The 20,864-nt window shown below is 42.3% G+C and overlaps 1 protein-coding gene across 1 annotated transcript in view; it reads left to right on the top strand.

Moving 5' to 3' along the window:
• Window positions 1-857: 857 nt before the first annotated feature.
• The window catches only part of LOC127631475 (fibronectin type-III domain-containing protein 3a-like), a 123,501-nt gene continuing 103,494 nt past the window's right edge, over window positions 858-20,864 (top strand). Inside the window, exon 1 of the mRNA XM_052109601.1 lies at window positions 858-1,258. The gene's annotated coding sequence lies outside the window, so the exon portion shown is untranslated. The remainder of the gene's footprint in view (window positions 1,259-20,864) is intronic.

The raw sequence follows: 20,864 nt of genomic DNA, 5'->3' as shown, positions 1-20,864 counted from the left end.
GACTTGAAAGGGACTTTGGTTAAGCCATAAGCGAACATGTGGCGCCATCTGTCGGTTCAAAGATGGGACATTTAACCCAGGCCTGAACACTGCCATATATTTTCAACAGTGAAAACAATTTCTCACGAGGTGATAAAAATGCTTGATGTGAAAATAAATAAATAAACACGAGAAGATATTTCAGTTAAAATAAGTAAATAGTAGTAGAAAGTTAAAATACTTTTAGTAGAAAGTAAAATAAAATACTAAGGTTTGCACCGTGAACCCTTTTGATCAGTCTTTGCTTCTACTGCACGTCAGAAGAGAGGGAGGGAGAGAGAGAGAGAGAGAGAGAGAGAGAGAGAGAGAGAGAGAGAGAGAGAGAGAGAGAGAGAGAGAGAGAGAGAGAGAGAGAGAGAGAGAGAGAGAGAGAGTGTGTTACTGGGGGAGGACCATCATGCATCAGTTGCAGCTTAAATTTTTGCACACCCTCAGAAACCAATTACTGCCTTAATGTTCTTCTATTCTCTTATGTTTGTAATGTCCTGTTAAATGCATATTTTATTTTATATTTTATATTGTATAGTGTATATTGTTATTATAGTTTTTATTTCATTTGATTCATTACCTGGCACCTTATTTTAATTCTATCACATTATTATTTGTCTTGTCATTATCTGTTTTGTGTATTAATGCTTTGGCAATATTGTATGTAAACACAATCATGCCAATTAAAGTACTTTTAAATTGAAAATTGAAATTGAAAAAAAAAAAAATTGAAATTGAGAGAGAGAGAAAAGGTGTTGCATAACTACAGACACACATTAAGAGAAGAGGAATGAAAGTTCGTTAAATGGGGTTAAAGGGCCCGTGATACGCATGCGCAGTGAGGTGTGTACATTCTTGAGCGAAAAATGATGGCGATTATCCAGACGCTTCAAGAGCTTGTGCCCGCGTATGGATGGAGGTGGCCGTGAAAACTAACAACACTTGTGGTGAAAAGTAGTTTGCTTGAGAATATCGCAATAAGTCTCAACCCTGAACATTTTCAGACGTGGGAAAAAGCTAGTGGATAGGGTTGAGGCTGTAAACTTGTGTAATATTGAAGCGTAAAAGAGCCACGTAGCTTATAGAGCTCCAGATCACACACACACACACACTGGCCTAGTGCTTTTAAACCACACACACACACACACTCTAACCAACCAACCAACCCGGAGAAGAGGAGTGTTCGAGTGAATACTGAATAGGAAATAAAGACAAGCGAAACGAGCTGTTGGTGAGTTTCATTATGTTTGCACTTTATATGGATTTACTAAATGTGCATTTGCACTGCTTGCGTTCACTTCAAGAGGATGTGACTTTATTTACAATCCCCGTCTACATATAATAGAACGAATTACACCTTCTTTTAACCACCCGTAAACGGTATAACCATTATATGGTTTAAAAGTGAAGGAGTAGAGTAGGGCCTGAAATGCACACGTCATCTGATCACAGAGCAGCATATTAAATACTGCTGCAGTCACTATATACACACTCTGGATGTATTACAAAATATATTGAGCTGTCTTACTGGACAGTATACTTGGGCATCATAAGCGCGTAAAGCATTTCGAATGTTCGATTTAAACGCACCTGTGGTGGCCAAAAGTGTTCGGTTCGAACTTTAAAATGTGCCAGTGTTGTCCAAATACGTTCAACTCGAACGTTGTGATGCCCAAAAATGTCCAGAACGCACCTGTTACAGACAAAAATGTTCGATTCGATTGTTAAAAATCGCCAATGATTTCCAAATATGTTCAATTCAAACATTCGAATGCATTTATCAAGGGCTGACATTTTTGTTGCAAACATTCGAATGATGCCTAAATATGTGATGCCCAATGATGACGACAAAGAAAACATTAAATTTGAATGAAAAAAACGTCCAGTTAATGGCTAAATTATGTGAAATCCGTTCGATCCGATGGTAAAAATGCATAGATGTGCAAAAACTGTTCAAATCGAACATTCAATTGCGTTTATTAAGGGCAGTCATTTTTGTTGCAAACATTCGAGCACGAATTTGATGCTTAAAGATGTTCGGAACATGCCTGTGACGAAAAAAAAAAACTGTTCGATCCGAATGAAAAAACGTCCCGTTATGACTCATACACACTACACGACTTTCAAAGACATTGAATCGTTGTACCGTTCACATTACACAACTGTCTGTCTTGTCATTTGAAATTTAAGTCGTAGCATTTTCAAATTGCACGACTAATCCGCGACAGGGGTGAACACATTACAAGACATTTCACTATTGACGAATCCCCGATGCCTCTGCCTGGACTCCAAATTATCTTTCACAAAAGAGTACACGCGAGAAGTGATATGAGATAATACAATATGATGTGTTTGTTTTTAATCGCCTCAAGGCATCATATATTTTATTGGTTACAATATGAAACCGTACCTCCTACTGAAAAATCAACCTATTTGCTTACCTGACTGTCCAAGAGAATTTGCAATTTCTCTCCAAATCTTCTCTTTCTCCACCCGGTTGTGGTACAGTTCAGAGGAAACATAAAATATGCACTGGTGCTCCTGCCAATGTTCCACTAATCTTTTCTCCATTTCTTCAGTCCAATGAGAGTTTCTTTATACCGCAGCCATGCTAGATGATGTTCTGTTGCAGGTACATCAGGACTCCTCCCACTGAAACTTTCCATGTCTTGTGTCTTGCTCTCTCATTGGCTGTAGGTCAACTCTGCAATTGTGTTCAGTCAAAACATATTTCGCATTGCGTGATTTGGAATCGCAGACAGGTCCAGATATTTAACATTCTAGATGTCTCGCTGGCATGGGCGATGCGTTGGCACATCTTCTCTCAAATCGCGTCTTTGATAGTTCATATATTGTGATCGTCGTTAACTGGAGCGAGCTCCGATTTGCCTACGATTTCAGGCTTTTTTTGGCGATCTCCACAAAACTGTAGGCAATCGAAAATCGGGCTTAAAATCGTGTAATGGAAACTCTGCAATAATGGCTGAATTATGTTAAATCCGGATGTTCGAATGAACTTGTTAAAACTGCCCCAAAATGTTTGAAACACGCTCTGGAAGGTACTTGACAATCAACTATTACATTAAATTAGACCGTTTAAATTCATTAATATAGGACAAAAATTTCTGTTTCGAATGTTCGATCATGACTGCGATGCCCAAAAAGCTTAGGAACCTGCTTGTTTTGGACATAAATGTTTGATTCAAGCATTCTAAAGAACCAATGACAGAATACCCGATTCAAATGTTCAGAATGCACCTGTGATGCCTGACACTTTAAATTTTTGCTGTTTAAATAGGGTTAACCTCACTAGAGTATAAACAACCACTGACACTTTTCTCTTTAAAAAAATAAAGGTTTGATTGTCCCCTGTGAATATAATTGATTATTGTTAAAATTCTGCTCAGTGCAGCCACGTTCCCTTTTATATTCCAGTTTACCACCAGATGCCAGACATGTATAATACACCAACCACCACATGAAATTATAATTTTTTTTTTTAAATGAATAAAGTCTAAAAATTAGAAGGTGCACAAAACAAGGCTTATTTGGTTTAACTGGAGAAAAAAAAAAATATATATATATATATAATTACTTTTACTCTACTAGTGTAAAAAAAATATGATTCAATTACAATTCCCACTAAATTCTCATTAAATTGTTAGTTGAAATACTGTTTTGTGTAGTTTTTACAAAATTACTTTGACTACTGTTATCTTAGGCTGTCTTATTCATGGAGCTTTCCATGAGGGTAAAATTGGTTATTTATTAATAGAGCTACATCACATAACTAATATTGATCTCAAGCAAACATTTCTTGTTTTAGACCTTCATGCTGTGATAAATTTCATTGTCTCGTTCTGTCTCAGATGCCCTGTGTCTGCTTTCGTTTGAATCAGTCTGCACTTTTTCCTGAAATAGTATTCTTGCATACAACAGCATAGTTCGTTCATTAAGTGTCAGTGCCAGATGGCTCATATTTATTAGGAACATTTTGGCTTTTTCATGAAATCTAATTAACTGTTTATTTATTTGCTTTAATTAATTCTGCTCGAGGACACGTGCACCTTTTCCAGATGTTGTTCCCTGCTTATGTCATGCATCACTGCTTTGATATCAGAATTGTGATCCACTACAGTGTGAAGTAAACTTGTTTTTGTTGTATCATGGACTCTCTGAGCGGTCAAGTTGCACCTAACCATTATGAGTCCAAATATGGCAGAGATAAGGCCCTGTGCCAAGTTCCGCTACATTGCCGCTGTCCACTGGGGCAAGTTTAGTGTGTTCTGTTTTTTTTTCTTTTGTATCCCTTTAAGATGCAGTGTACTGTCACTGTGGTGACCGAACAAGACATCGTTTTGTGATGTAGCAAAGAGAACCACTGATTATTCCAAATTGGTAATGTGACTCGGAATTTACTGAACCATTCTTAAGCCTTTCAGACTGAAAAGTGGTCTGCTATGTAGCACAACAATGATTGCCCTCTTTGTCAGCACCTTTGGTTCTGGATTGTTCAGAACGCTTGCTCTACTACCGCAGTCCTACCGCGGCAGATGGCATGATTGATTCAGTGCCCCTCAGCAGCGGGCAGCTGTGTGCTTGGTTACAGCAGTGCATGCACAGTGATTCTGCACTGTGAAAACAACAATAATAGCATTCATGTAACATTAATATGGATGATACTTGCTGATAGGATGGGGGAAAGGTTCCATAATGGATCCATAAATATTTTAAAGTCCAGTTAAATCAGAATACTGTAAAATAAAGATAGACATGGCTCTGTCAATGCTAGCTCATAGTTAGCTGACATTAGTGACGGCAAAATGTATCTTTCTGAAGCAATGGGGCTTTTAAACATCCTGATCTCACAGAATCACGTTATTTATACCTAGGCATCTTTGCCTTGTTACATTTCCTGACAGTTTCCTGATAAAAATGAACACTAGAGGCGCTACGACTGCACTGACAACATTTCCTCTCACACAAATTACAAAAAATTACAGATTACACTTTGACCTGTTTCTCACAAAGTGCTATCTTATGACATCTTAACACTTTTACTGTAGCGCATGACTTGTAAGGCGATACATTTATACTGTCTTCACGTGCTATCGGAATTATCAAAAATATGAGTTTCCTACTCGGAATTTGCACATGAACGACACTTCTAGTCATAATTATGTTTGGGAAATACAGAAATAAATTTGATACCAGAGTTTCCGAGTTGGGAGGTTGGGAGAACTGTTTCTTTAGTGAATTTTTTCTAAATACAACTATTTGTTAGCACTTGCCATTTCAGTCATATACATTTATGTATATCAGCAATATTTTAATGCATATTGTTCATAACATGAATTTGCCCAAAATACCATTATCATCAGTAAGCTGCCTGAGTAATACAGTTGAAGTCTGAAGTTTACATACACCTTAGCCAAATACATTTAAACAAATTTTTTCATAATTCCTGACATAGAATTGTAGAAAACATTCCCTGTTTTAGGACAGTTAGGATCACTACTTTATTTTAAGAATGTGAAATGTCATACATATAGATCAGGTGGGCTTTATTCAGGGCCGTAGCTTTTCGGATTGCATTAGGCGTTTCATCAATATCATGTGGTCCGTGGCGAATGATCAGACTGCTGTCTCACTTGATGCTGAAAAGGCGTTTGATATGGTAGAATGGGATTATCTTTTTAAGATTTTGGAAATGTACAGGTATGGGAGTACGTTTATTGGATTGATTAAGTTACTTTATATTACCCGGTAGCAGCGGTACAAACAAATTGATTAATTTCAGATTATTTTACTCCAGGAGGTGTGGCGCATTAGCTTCTGCTTTATGCAGATATTATTTTATTATTTGTCTCTGACCCTTCTAGACCTATGCCTTGCCTCCACAGAATTATTAATTCCTTTTCTAAGTTCTCAGGGTACAGAATTAATTGGTCTAAATCCGAAGCTTTGGCTCTGACAGCGTACGATAATGGCTTTTCAACCAGGCGCCTTTCCCTAACCATAACCCCTATTCCAAAATTCAACTACCTGCTACAATCTCTCCATATAAATGTCCCCCTCCCTTATTTCAAGCAATTTGATAGCATAGCTTCATTTGGAATGGTAAATCTCAAATGCCAGATTACAGTTCAGTAAGCTGCATAGGCCGATTGACAAAGGTGGGTTAGGCCTACCCAAGATTTTGTTTTATTATTGTGTGTTCGGTCTCATTTCAGGAGTAGTGCTCTGAGATGGGGAGGGTGGTGTCCTTTGAAGAAGGGTCATCTAGAAGACTGGGGAAATGTAATTTGTTTGTGTGGAAATGAGCGGATATCTGGCATTTCTGGATGTGATTATTATTTTTTATTGTGTGTGTGTCTATAATCATGTATGACCGCTGGGATGTTGCTGGGGATTGGGAGGGGTAATAGTAGGGGTTAATTGTTGATTCTGTGAATATGATTTGTTTTTCTGTGTTCAATTTATGAATCAATAAAAAAGTGAAATGTCAGAATAATATTAGAGAGAATTATTTATTTCAGGTTTTATTTCATCACAATCCCAGTGGGTCAGAAGTTTACTTTGTTAGTATTTGTTAGCATTGCCTTTTATATTGTTTAACTTGAGTGAAACATTTTGAGTAGCCTTCCACATGCTTCTCACAATAATTTGCTGGAATTTTGGCCCATTCCTCCAGACAGAACTGGTGTAACTGAGTCAGGTTTGTAGGCCTCCTTGCTTGTACATGCTTTTTTCTGTTCTGCCCACACATTTTATATCAGATTGAGGTCAGGGCTATGTGATGGCCACTCCAATACCTTGACTTTGTTGATCTTAAGCCATTTTGCTACAACTTTGGAGTTATGCTTGTGGTCATTGTCCATTTGGAAGACCCATTTGCGACCAAGCTTTAACTTCCTGGCTGATGTATTGAGATGTTGGATCAATATATATTCTTTACATGGTCCTTTGCTGTTGTTCTGGGATTCATATGCACTTTCCACACCAAACTACATTCATCTCTAGGAGACAGAATGCGTCTCCTTCCTGAGCAGTATGATGGTTGCGTAGTCCTGTACTGTTCATACTTGCATACAATTTTTTTGAATGTGGTACCTTTTAGGTGTTTTGAAATTGCTCCCAAGGATGTTCCAGACAGTGGAGGCCCACAAATACTTGTGTCATGCACAAAATGTCCTAAACGACTTGCCAAAACTATAGTTTGCTAATATTAAATCTGTGGAGTGGTTAAAAAATTTGTTTTGATGACTTCAACCTAATTGTAGGCAAACTTCTGACTTCAACTGTACAAATAACTGTCAAAAAAAAAAAAAGAGTTCCCCAAGAAATACGAAGGAATGAACCTGGGTTTCTTCTATCTTTTCAGTTTTTTTCTGAAGCAAATCACTTGAACTTGACATACTAGTAATTACCACTTCACAAGTGGAAATTTAGATGATTCAGGTTTCACATGAAGGCAGCATTAATGTTTTAATTACATAATTAACTACTTTTACGAGCTTGCTCAAGTGTGATCAAATTGCGTGGTAGCTCAACTGTTAGAGCATTTTACTTGCGATGCAAAGGACTGGGGTATGAGTCAAGAGCATGTGTGATGACACGAGTCGAAAGTGTAATAGAAGGATCACAAAATTATGTGGTTGTTAGGGGTGGGTAAAAATATGTTTTATCCGATTAAATGCAAGCTTCATTTGAACGATCACAACATCAAATCTTAAATCCCAAGATTGATCTTTCACACAATGCTCAACCCTCTACTACAGTGAGATGAAACAACTCGCATTTGCAACCAAATTTCGCGCTATGCAACTAAAGTGAATATATTTGGCAACTGGCTGATAAATGTTTACATTGCACTCACCAGGAATTATGTAGTTTAGTCATGAAGTGTTCAGTAGTGAGATCCTTTGAGCATGTTGAGAGTAAAGTTGTTCCGTGTAATGTGTGTTTAATATCCACTCTATCCATATGTCATTGAATACTGTCTCATTTAATACCCTTTGGAGTCCTCTCTAGTTAACATGCACTCATTTAAAGGCATTGTTTACAGAAATGCTGTTTTTTGTTAAAGAGACCATACCAATTTTACCACGTGTTCAACAAATCAATAATACTTGTAATATGTTGTGCCGATAGACGATGATATCAGGGATCGACGATAGTCAGAGATATCGCCAATAGCTGATGCCTTCGACGATATCAAGATGATATTTGACTTGTTTTTCCAATAATGTATTCTTATTATTATTAGGCTATTATTATTATCATCAAATTAATATTACAATTAATTTGCCCTGCCATATTTTCACATCGACCTCACCGCATATAACCGACATACGCGACTGAGGATTATAAAAATTAAACATTGAAAATGTTTTAAAAACAGACTACAAAACTACATTCAAATTGAATTGCAAGGTGATAGACCTATATTCACAAATTATGTCAAGAGTGCATGTTATAAAAGAGACGCATCATTCTTAGTTTTTGCATGAGCCATGGCGAAAACTGCATCGTCATTCGTCAGCATTTTGTTTTCTTTGCATAGCACATTAAAATAAAATTGTAATGATACTACTAATAATAACACTGCAATAACAAGTTTCTGTTATTATTATACGATTAAAAATTATATTACCATCCATACCTCTGCAGTGTGGTTCTCCGGGATAAATGTCGTTTCGAGACATTTTGCCTCCAGTTTCCAATCCTCCCATATATAATGGACTGTCACAGACATGTAGGGGGTCAAGTTTATGTTTGACAACATCTGTGGTCAAAGCGACAATGTCAGCCGCATTCAAATCTTTAGTTCTCTCGTTTTATTGTACAGATCGGGGATAGCAGTGTTGAAGTACTTGTGCAGGATGATCTGACAATGAAGAATATCGCACAACACTAACTTGTAAATAGTACAACTTATGCAATTTAACAATATATATGTAACAAAAATAATATATGATGTATAATATCTTATTTGTTTATTTTTGAGAAGGCAAAGTGTGACCAAAATGATGAAAAAGTAATAACATATAATTAGTCAAATGTATATTTTTCTAATGAAACTAGGTCCTCTATAGTTAACAGCATTAGCTGGGAGATAATTTAATTTATATGTAAGCAAAAGGGACTGTATAACTGAAACTCAAATGAATCGATAATGAATCGAATCAAATCGAGAACTTGTGAATTGGAATCTAATTTAATCGGGAAATCTGTATCAATATCCAGTCTATGTGGTTGTTTCAGCAGTCGCAGTTCTCTTACGAGAGGTTCTCTCGTATTGCGTAAGCTAGCTTACGTTACGGGAAAGATTCATCTTTTCTGAGATATTGAAGCCAAAAAATTATCCTTAATTTTTGTATCCATTGTCAATGCAGTGCGGCAGCTGCAGACCTTGAGCGGGCTAGCTAGCGAGCTCATAGGTTGCTCTGTGGCAACTGCTGCAGCCTATAGACGAGCTTGGGCGAACTCGCATCCAATGAGAGGCGTCCGCGCGCTCACTGCATCAAAGCCCGCCAAAATGGGCGTGACTAGAGTGCATATAAGCGTAGTTCGTAGGCTGGAACCCTGATTTTCATCTCTTCAGCGAAGCTCTTCGCATCGCTGACCTGGAAGCCGCGTCGCCGTTCGAGGAGCATCAAGCAAGCGTGGACAGCGCTAGAAGAAGCCGGCCGTCTCAGCCACCTTCAGCCATCCTGCGAGCTACGCCATCCGACGACGTATCCTTTTATTCAGCAAGCTAGTTCTCACGAACTATTCACAAAAGAGTACGAGCGTCTTTTTCAAGATGCCTCGCTCCACTTGCGCCTCATGTCGCGCCCTTCTCAGCACAGGAGACCGCCACATCATCTGCGCTCTCTGCCTGGGACTGGGGCACGCAGAGCTCGCCCTCACTGAGGGCGGATGCGATTTCTGCGAGGAGCTACCGATGTCGACCCTGCGGGCTCGACTCGAAGCGCTCAAAGCAGAAACCGCCGCGCCGCCTTACCTTCAGCCGCGCAGGAAGAAGCGCCACTCACAAAGGCTGCCGGAAACTGTGGTTGAAGCGACTGCCTCGCCGGAGCCTCTCCCTCGAGCATCGCTTTCACCCTCCCCGCCCCCCCGGGACGCGCAGTTGCTGCCGAGCGGCCGCACTGCTGCCATCTCGGATGACGAGGCGGAGGATAAGGGCCGCTGTTTCATCATGGCTGCGGACAGCGAGGAGTGGTCAGGCTCCCAAGCCTCCTTCTCGGCCCAGGAATCCAGCAGTACCCGCGCCGTAGTCGAAGGGGAGTTAACACGCCTCCTCACACAGGCCGTCGACCGCCTCGGGCTCGAGTGGTCACCGCCCCCTGAGCAGACACCCAACATACTCGACGGCTGCTTTCTTCAAAGCCATCGCCGCTCTACACCTGCGGCCCGGGCCGCTCCCTTCCTGCCGGAATTACATACGGAGCTTGCAAAGTCGTGGAACGCTCCTTTTCAGCCAGGACCCGTTCCCACGTCTCCACCTCTCTGCGTCGGTGGACGGCGCCACTGAGAGAGGCTACTCCTCCATCCCCCGGTCGAGGACTCGGTAGCAGCACACCTTTGTCCGCCCTCCGCGAGATGGCGTTCCAAGCCTGTGCTCCCGTCTAAGGCCTGCAGAGCGACTTCCGCCTATGTTGGCCGCGCCTATTCCGCCGCCGGCCAAGCCGCATCTGCTCTGCACTCAATGGCCGTTTTACAGATCCTACAAGCAGACCTTCTTCGGGAGTGGGATGAGAAAGGCAGGCACCCAGAGGCTGTTACTGATCTACGAAGCGCGACAGACCTCGCCCTTCGCGCTACCAAAGCTGCAGCCCAAGCTCTAGGGAAGTGCATGGCCTCGCTGACTGTGACCGAGAGACACTTATGGCTAACACTAGCCGACATGGGAGAAGCAGAGCGCTCCACGTTCCTCAACGCACCGCTCTCTCCGACCGGTCTCTTCGGCTCCGCGGTGAGTGGCATTGTTGACCGCTTCTCAGAAGTCCAGAAAGCCACCCAAGCCATGAACCTCTTCCTGCCGCGTCGCGCTAGCTCCTCTGCAGGCCGCTCACGTGATCAGCCTCCTGCACGAGCCTCTTCACAGCGCCCAGTTCAACAAACTCAGACTTCTCAGCGTCGACAGGGCGGCCGCCCTCGATCGCGCTCAGACAGCCGCCGCAGACCGCCGCCCCCGCGGGCCTCGATTTAAGGTAACGCTGAAACCAGAGCAACCGAAGTCTTCCTAACTTTGTTGAACAAACGACGGCTCAGTCCCGCCGCGGCCGGACCACCGTCAAAGCTTTGCCCCCTGTCAGTCCCCTTCTCTCAGGCTACTACAGTGGTGAATTTAGCAGCCAACAAGCCGGTGACACTGCCCGCTTGCCTGCACTCAAACGCCGTTTTCACGGCGACCCAAATAAATCTTGTAAAGAGCAAACATGTCTTATGTGTAGAAAAAGTGCCCACAACCCAGTGTTCGCCCCTACACACAAGCATAACACATCCCGTGCCCCTATCAGAGCACGCTCTCATAAAGCGGTTCACGAACCGCTCGGCGTCAGAGTCAATGAAAGCGCCCACAAATGCGTCTGCGCGCCCATTCTCTGCCCGCTCTGTCACACGACCAGCCCTATGTGTAGAAAATGTGCCCACAATCCAGTGTTCACTTCTGCACACAAGCACTGCATGTCTCGTGTCCCCACCAGAGCACGCTCACATAAAGCGATTCACGAACCGCTCGGCGTCAGAGTCAATGAAAGCGCCCACAAATGCGTGCGTGCGCCCATTCTCTGCCAGCTCTGTTACACGGCCAGCAACCATTCCTCTGTGTGTAAGTCCCGTGCCCATGACTATGCTTGCGCATCACGTAACAGATGTGACTCTTTCCCCATTCATTCCAATCGGGAAGTCACTCACAAAACAGCCTGTTCATGCTGTCTGCGAGCAATCATGCATGAACACACTAAACGCAGCTCACACATTTTGTTCAGCGCTCTGTGTGCGGCAATCAGAGCGAATTGGCCATTCACCCTCTAGCGTTACGCTTCAAAGCGTGGGAAGCTATTCCAGGGATATCCAAGTGGGTGTTAAGCACAATACAACAGGGCTATTTGCTACAGTTCGATCGCCGCCCCCTCGCTTCAGGCGCGGCTCGAAACCACTGTGAACACGGAAGCTTAGCGTGCATGCTTCGTTCAGAAATAACAAGCCTTCTGTGCAAAAGGGCCATAGAAAAAGTGCCACCCTCTCTGAGCGAGTCGGGGCTTTACAGCCGTTATTTTCTTGTTCCCAAGAAAGACGGCGGCCTCAGACCCATATTAGATCTCAGGGTTTTGAACAAGGTGCTTGCAAAAAGACCGTTCAAAATGCTTACAATCAGGAAACTCCTCGGCGCATATGCGCCAGGGGACTGGTTTATTTCTCTCGATCTGAAAGATGCATACTTTCAGATTCAGATAAATCCCGTCACAGGCCATTCTTGAGATTAGCCTTGACGGCCAGGTTTATCAATACACCGTCCTTCCGTTCGGCCTGTCCTTAGCACCCGTACTTTCACGAAGTGCATGGATCGCGGCGCTCGCACCCCTGCGGAGTCAGGGTTTGCGAATTCTGAACTATTTGGACGACTGGCTGATTATGGCTCAGTCACACATGGAGCTTCTGTCTCACAGAGCAGTTCTCCTCAGCCATCTGAACAGTTTGGGTCTTGCAGTCAATTGGACCAAGAGCTCACTACAGCCCAGTCAGACCATTTCCTTCCTGGGAATAGAACTAGACTCCGTGGCAATGGCGGCTCAGCTTATCTACACAGCGCGCGCGCCGTGTTCAGCGACTAGCCGCATCTTTTCAGATGAACAGCCTCACGCCTCTGAAGAAATTCCAGAGAGTGCTAGGTTACATGGCCTCAGCCGCAGCAGTACTTCAGCTGGGTTTACTGCACATGCGCCCGCTTCAGCATTGGCTAAACACCCGGCGTCTCGCCGGGCTTGGGCCACAGGCCGCCAGCCCATCAAGGTGACTCAGACCTGTATATCAGCTCTGCAGCCCTGGACAGTGGCCGAATGGTATCAGCGGGGAGTGACAATGGGAGCTGTATCTCGCCCGAAAAGTCATCTCGACAGGCAGCGTCCAACACGGGTTGGGGCGCGGTCTCGCGAGGGCTCTCCGGTTTTAGGCCTATGGTCAGTTCAGGAAAAGCTCCTTCACATAAATTGTCTGGAAATGATAGCGGTCGAGTGCGCGCTGCGTGCGCTTTCTCCGGTCATTCAGGGTCACCACGTCCTGGTCCGTTCGGACAACAGATCTGTGGTATCCTACCTAAACCGTCAGGGCGGTGTCAGATCCAGGAACCTCTTCCATCTGACAAAACGCATACTGAGTTGGTCCCAGTGCCACCTGCGCTTGCTGAGGGCGACGCGCGTGCCAGGCCACCTGAGCGACGGCCCGGACAGACTGTCCAGAGACAATATTCCCCCAGGGAATGGTCCTGCACGCTCAAACAGTCCAGACGTTATGGCACCTATTCGGCAGAGCAGAGATAGACCTCTTTGCGTCCAAAGAGAACTCTCACTGCCCAATATTTTTCTCGAAAAGCAAGGACGCGCTGGCCCAGGACTGGCCCAGGCGCCCGCTTTACGCCTTCCCTCTCGTCTCGCTATTGCCACAGGTAATGCAGAGGATCAGGAAACGCGTCACTCGGTGCTCCTCATAGCCCCGCGTTGGGAGAATCAGACATGGTTCCCGGAGCTTACGCAGCTGTCACTGACAGCGCCGTGGCCCATCCCAGTGAGAGCAGATCTCCTCTCTCAAGCTCGCGGCACAATCTGGCATCCCCACCCAGAGCGCTGGGCGCTGCATGCGTGGGTGATCAGCGACTACCCGTCGCTCTGCCAGAAGGAGTAATAAACACCATCATACGCGCTAGAGCCCCTTCCACGAGAAGACTCTATGCGTCAAAATGGTCTGTGTTCTCAAAATGGTGCACCGACAGAGACCTGGACCCGCGGACATGTGGGGTGTCAGTCAGCTGCTCGTATTTCTACAAGAGCTGCTGGATAAGGGCAGATCCCCATCCACGCTCAAAGTGTATGTGGCGGCCGTTGCGGCGTTCGCTGAACCCCTGCACGGCCAGTCATGGGGTAAAACGAGCTGGTCATCCGCTTCCTCAGGGGAGCTAGAAGGATGAACCCCCGCGCCCCATCGAGTTCCTATCTGGGATCTTTCTATAGTTCTCGAAACTATGAAAGCCCCCCTTTCGAACCACTTCAATCCGTGGATTTGAAATACCTTTCACTCAAAACCGTTTTTCTGACTGCCCTGTCATCAGTCAAACGTGTGGGAGACCTTCACGCGCTGTCTGTCAGCGCTGCGTGTCTTGAGTTTGGACCAAGTGACTCCAAGGTCATTTTAAAGCCTAGACACGGCTGTGTTCCCAAGGTGATCGGTACTCCTTTCAGAGCACAGGTCATTTCCCTATCGGCGCTGCCAGCACCGATAGCGAGCGCGACGCCAATCTCCTTTGCCCGGTCAGAGCACTGAGATTGTATACTGCGCGCTCCGCTGCTTTCAGACGCTCCGAGCAGCTTTTCGTTTCATTCGGAGGGCGCACCAAAGGTCTCGCCGCCTCGAAACAGACACTATCTAGATGGATAGTGGACGCTATTGCTGCTGCATACGCGTCAAAAGACCTGCCATGCCCGTTGGGCATTAGGGCTCACTCCACTAGAGGCATGGCATCCTCGTGGGCATGGTCCAGCGGGATTTCCATTCCACGACATATGTGTGGCAGCGGGATGGACTTCCCCTCCACCTTTGTCAGATTTTACAATATGGAAGTGCCCGCTCTGCAGGCAAAACTACTAGCGGTTTAATACGCTACAGCTCCCCTGGTGAGCTGCACTGATGGGACACATTCCACACAGACCAGCACCGCCGCTCTGTCGTTCCCTTCCCACTATGTGCTTATGTATTACACAATCAATGACCCGCATTCTTGCCGGCCAAATATTATTTCCCCACTCATAAGGGCTCTCCCAGGTCCCCCTTAATTCCCTGGGGCTCATACAGTGGATGCTTGGCGCGACGGCGTTGACAATGGTTTCCGTAGCGTAAGCTAGCTTACGCATACGAGAGAACCTCTCGTAAGAGAACGTATCGCTTACCTAACGTAACCTCGGTTCTCTCTAGATGAGGGAACGAGTATTGCGTAGCCGGCCGTGCTTTCAGCGCCACGGCGACTTTTCGCTTCAGTCAATGAAAACCAGGGTTCCAGCCTACGAACTACGCTTATATGCACTCTAGTCACGCCCATTTTGGCGGGCTTTGATGCAGTGAGCGCGGGACGCCTCTCATTGGATGCGAGTTCGCCCAAGCTCGTCTATAGGCTGCAGCAGTTGCCACAGAGCAACCTATGAGCTCGCTAGCTAGCCCGCTCAAGGTCTGCAGCTGCCGCACTGCGTTGACAATGGATACAAAAATTAAGGATAATTTTTTGGCTTCAATATCTCAGAAAAGATGAATCTTTCCCGTAGCGTAAGCTAGCTTACGCAATACTCGTTCCCTCATCTAGAGAGAACCGAGGTTACGTTAGGTAACCGATACGTTTTCATGTTACATCTATTTTTTTTATATATATTTTTTCTCCCAATTTGGCATGCCCAATTCCCAATGTGCTTTTATGTCCTCGTGGTGGCGTAGAGATTCGCCTCAATCCGGGTGGTGGAGGATGAATCCCAGCTTCCTCCGCATCTGAGAACATCATCTCATCACATGGCTTGTTGAGCGCGTTGCCACGGAGACATAGCGCGTGTGGAGGCTTCACGCCATCCATTCCGCGGCATCCACGCCCAACTCGCCACGCGCCCCACTGAGAACGAAACACATTATAGCGACCACGAGGAGGTTACCCCGTGTGACTCTACCCTCCCTTGCAACCGAGCCAATTTGCTCAGTGGTAGTTTCTTTTTATGACACTATAGGTTTAGGGTAGGGTGGTAGGTTTTGTTGATGATTTAAAGCTTGATAGAACATTGACCTTAAAGTCACACTGAAGTGTCTTGATGAGTGTTGTTCGAGTTGCTGTTTTGACGTAATTCCTACTGAAACAGGAATTGGTGGTGGGATGTCGAATGACTTGTCCCATTAAAAAAATTAAAAATATCCAATAGGCTTTAGTTAACAGCCACACACAGTCACACACGTGCACGCGCACACCCCTTTCCACTGTGCTGCTCATGTCAGAGTCGCTTTTCAAAGATTTTGTAACCAAATTATCTAACTGTCAACATTATAACTTAACCAGCCCATAAACACACTGTACATACACAGGATCACAATGCTGTTTTCTAATTGCTATGATTGATCATGTGATTGACAGGTGGATGGAGGGGAGGGGTTGAAACTTATCTGGCTATTGGTCAGCCTTATTGCCTAGCCCTCGGCCATGACGTACATCAGCATGTTACGTCAGCAAGAATTTGTTGCTAGTGGGGGGCAGGGCAAGTAATTGTTTTTGATTAAATATTAAGATTAGTTTTTTTATAATTTGTTTAGAATAAAAACAGCAACATCCAATTAGATAAAAGAATGTTAAATTTTGAATTAATGGTGACTTTAAAAATGTAATCTGTTTTGTAGAAAATGTAACGTGCTTTTAGCTCTGCACAATAAACATTTCACCTCGGAACTGCCGTGTTACTTTTAAACAAACCACGTAAAATAATTGTGCATAAATGTCGCAGCGGCTTCAGTATCGCGGTTCTGTGCACTGCCATCTGATGGTCAAAAATAAGTGATACAAAAGTTGCAGTTTATCGTTACTGTTTATAAGCAAGTGTATCTGCGTCCCGGAAGACAAGCAACCACCATCACACGACCACGGCCTCTCCTAGTAATGACCCCTTAGATCATAAAGCAGTTCTATTGGCTAAAATAACTTTTAAACTCATCTGCAATCGCTTTATGATTTATTTTGTATTAACTGTGTAATTATAACGGATAAGAACGTTTCAATTATATGTCACATGTTATATTATTAAACCGAATATATAAATGATGAAATTAAACATTCCTCTTGTTTTCTCCTGTTAGCTCAAAAGCTAACCGCTTAGCCTATTATCTTAGCGTACTGCTAGCTTCTCCTTTACTTTTTTTTAATCATGTTTCTCCTCACTGTCACAAACTAGTTATATAGCGGTATGATTGTCTTCAATTGAACTTAAGTTGCAGTATATTTTATAATTTTACAAACTTTTCATATCATAATCTTTTGTTGTTAGTGTGAGTTTTAGGGGTAGGTGCAGGACTCCAAATAAGCACAACAAACACTGAACGCCACATCCAACTGTTGCAAGATTTTTCACCGTTTACTTGAAAAGGGGTATAACTTGTAGTGGGTGTATTTTGTAGTAGTCTTGCAGGACACAGACAGACTCTTCTTGGTACAACAGCTGGTTTTGTTGGTTTTATGTATGGTTTACAATACATAAAACTGGTTTTGTTGATTTTGAAACAATGAATGAAGTGCATCCTTCGTCAAATGCAGTGAATACTCTGACTGTATTTCGAGCACAGGATTTGTCTGGTTAAGACGCTGCATTACAGGTGGGGACCTGTAAAAGTTTGTCAACTGCTGCTCACCAGCTGCGCTAAGCCAAACTGCAACTGAAACTCCCCAGTTTGGACAATCTCAAAACTCTTGTTCTAACCACAGAAACCAAAACTCTGACTCACAAACCAAAAGTTCTCAAGTTTGCAAGCCTGACATTTTGGCCGATTTCATTAGAAGGAGAGTGTCTTTTCTTTTTTTTTTTTTTTTTTTTTTTGCACTTGGGTCACCCTCCTGTAAGTTTTGTATTGTTTTGTATTTGGTCGATTTCATACTACCAAAAGTATCATAGTTTTTATATTGCCATTTCAAATGGGTTTGTTACCAGTTTCTGGCTTTCTCAAATGACAAGGTTAAACAATGAGCAAATGGTGCATTTACACAAACAGATTATCTTCACAGTTTTCTCAATCACTTTGGCTAATATTTTTAAACGGTCTTAACATTCTCTAAACTGTAAGTGCAATTGTCACAACTGTTTTATGGGACATCACAACTCTATTGCATGACTGCAAAATGAAGCAACTCACCCAAAACATTTAATTCATGCTTCAAAACCTAGTTATTGTGCCAGTAAATTGGCCAATGCCACCAAAATGATAAGTCTTTCTGTTATCGTGTGAGCCGTACTAGTCAATGTTTTAATGTTTTTTCACCATGGCAGTCAACCCTGGAAATATTTGTTGTATACAAATTTCATTTTTGTTCTACCTTTTTGTTGACACTGACTGCTTACTCTACTATATAATAATGTCAGTTTTGTCTAGCTGAATGCTATTGTGTATCAAAAGTTTACTGGGAAAACTCAATACTGTAGTATACAGAAAAAGGATATACACATTTGTATGTATACATTAAATTTACTTTTGTAGCAGTGTTCACATTTGGATGGCCATTTTTATATGTAAAGCCATATATAGTTAACAGAAAATTGCCACAATGAGATTCATGCAAAAACAAACAAACAAACAAACCCCACAATAATGAAAAAATAAAAACTTGCGGTAGTTTAAAAAAATAAAATAAATTGTACCTCCTCACAGTACGTAACACTACAAGTTCCCATCTTCTTGGTGGCCATCCTATCACTCTTGTTGTTCTGGCCAGAGATTTAGCAGACATCACAAACATCCCATGTCATAGATATTTATGGGATATACATGTATGACAGATTTTGATAACTGAATGGTTTATTTTGCATGTGATGGCTCACACGTTGAAAATGTATGACAATTTCACTGAGAATCAACTCATCAGTTTTGATCAGCATGCCATGTACATTTAGTTATTGTGCAAATTGTAGACAATTCTACTTACTCTTTAGCACACATGTGCCAAAACACGTGCAATTTGCTTTAATGAATAAGAAATTCAAATCTGGTGTGAGCAAGAAAGTAATTGTTCAGAGGTTTGAACTTATTGTTTTGGAAAAAAAAAAAATCTAATTTGAGAATTGAGACGAAGCGACTGAGAAAAACTGTAAAACAACTTCATAAATCTAAAATTATTTATTATTCCTTAGAAATCACAAATGGATTTCATGAAGCCAAAAAACAAAAACTAAAAAACCGACATGCTAATATTTTTCATAAAATCACCACTGCCTCTGAGCATAAATTAGACTATTCTATTCTATTTTGAGTGTAAACTTAGATGCTCTCCTCATATTATCCATATTTTTTGTTTTTTTTGGACTTTTACATTTACATTTTGTTCTGGCATCTGCATATGCGACTTTCTAAACTGTTCTCCTGGTTGTTGTTGTTTTTTTCTTCCTGAAAGGCAGATGTTGTCATGCTTGATGCTCTCTCTCCTGCTCTTTTATTTTCACTGTTTCCTTTTGTATCTCATCAGACCTGCAGCTAGAGTCTTTCAGGGTTTCAGAGAGTGCTTTTAAAAAAATATTCTGGAACTACTGTACTACATTCTCCTCATTATAAAAACCTTTTTAAAGGGTTATTTGGGGCTTAACAATGAAGACTTTTTTTTTCTAGTTCAGAGTTTTGCCTGCCCTGCCAGCTTCCTTTCCTAGCCTTAGCCTCAAAATGATAAATGGCCTTATATGATATTAGAACTTTTCTTTTAATTTGTGATGAAAAAATATACAATTGAACCTTAAAAAGAAACATTTACCCACAAATGAAAAATCTGTCATAAATTACTTGCCCTGATGTCATTCTAAAATATTACATTTTGGCTACTGAATTGCCATAAAATTTCTTTTTGACTTATGAGTTTTGGCAGATGTTGTAAATAAACAGACAATTACGAAAATATATGGTTTGTCTTACACCCTGAAAAAACTTTAATTATATACATCGGTTTCACTTGCCCTTATTCTCACACCATTATATGTAAGATATTTGGTATGCTAAATTTAGAAGGGAATTTAGGGTCTTGAAATATGTGAGCTATGAACTAAATTAAACTGTCATTATTGTACCTTATTAGGGAATTAAATGTATAACGGAATTAGTCACGTTCGACAACCATTATAAATTAGATAACTGTCAAATAACTAGATTATTTGTCTTAATAGATTCTCCACCATTGAAATCGTAATACAACGTCTAGTATGAGCTCACAATTTCTGCTGTAAGGAATTAGCTTTAATAAGTGAATTATGATTAATTCACTTATTGGAGTGATATTATTCTCATGGCTTATTGAAAATAATATCACATGTATTTATGTACAGCTTTTAAGCTAAATCTTTTAGAAACAGGCATGAGATTATTTATCAAAATATACCACAGTCACGTCGTCTTTGAACACAGACAAACTTTATTACTATTCTAAACATAAATCTAACACCTATATACAGTACATAATACAGGTTGGTGAACAGAGTGACAGAATGTGAAATAAATGATCAGTACAGTGACAATGAACTTTATGGAGTCTGTTGACAATACCTAAAGAACCATTTATCCTTCTTTGAGTCTACATCGATTTGCTATCGGATTACCCAAATTACTTAATACACCAGCACTTTGAGCACAATATTGGAGATGTACTTGCGTGTCTTTATGGTGTTTCCTTGCATTTTTTGTGTTGCTTGGTTCTTGTCGCTTGGTCGAAAGGTCGTTACTCTGATGTTTTGACCTCTGTATGATCGAAGTTTTATTGTCTGTATGAACTATGGGGTTAGCTTTGAAGCGAGGCCTTCTCATTCCTTCTCGGGACGTCGAGCCCCGAGCTTCCTTGGACCTCACATGGCGAG

The sequence above is a fragment of the Xyrauchen texanus genome, chromosome 38 (genome assembly GCF_025860055.1).
Source record: "Xyrauchen texanus isolate HMW12.3.18 chromosome 38, RBS_HiC_50CHRs, whole genome shotgun sequence".
NCBI lineage: Eukaryota > Metazoa > Chordata > Actinopteri > Cypriniformes > Catostomidae > Xyrauchen > Xyrauchen texanus.
This window is presented reverse-complemented; position numbering and strand designations above follow the sequence as displayed.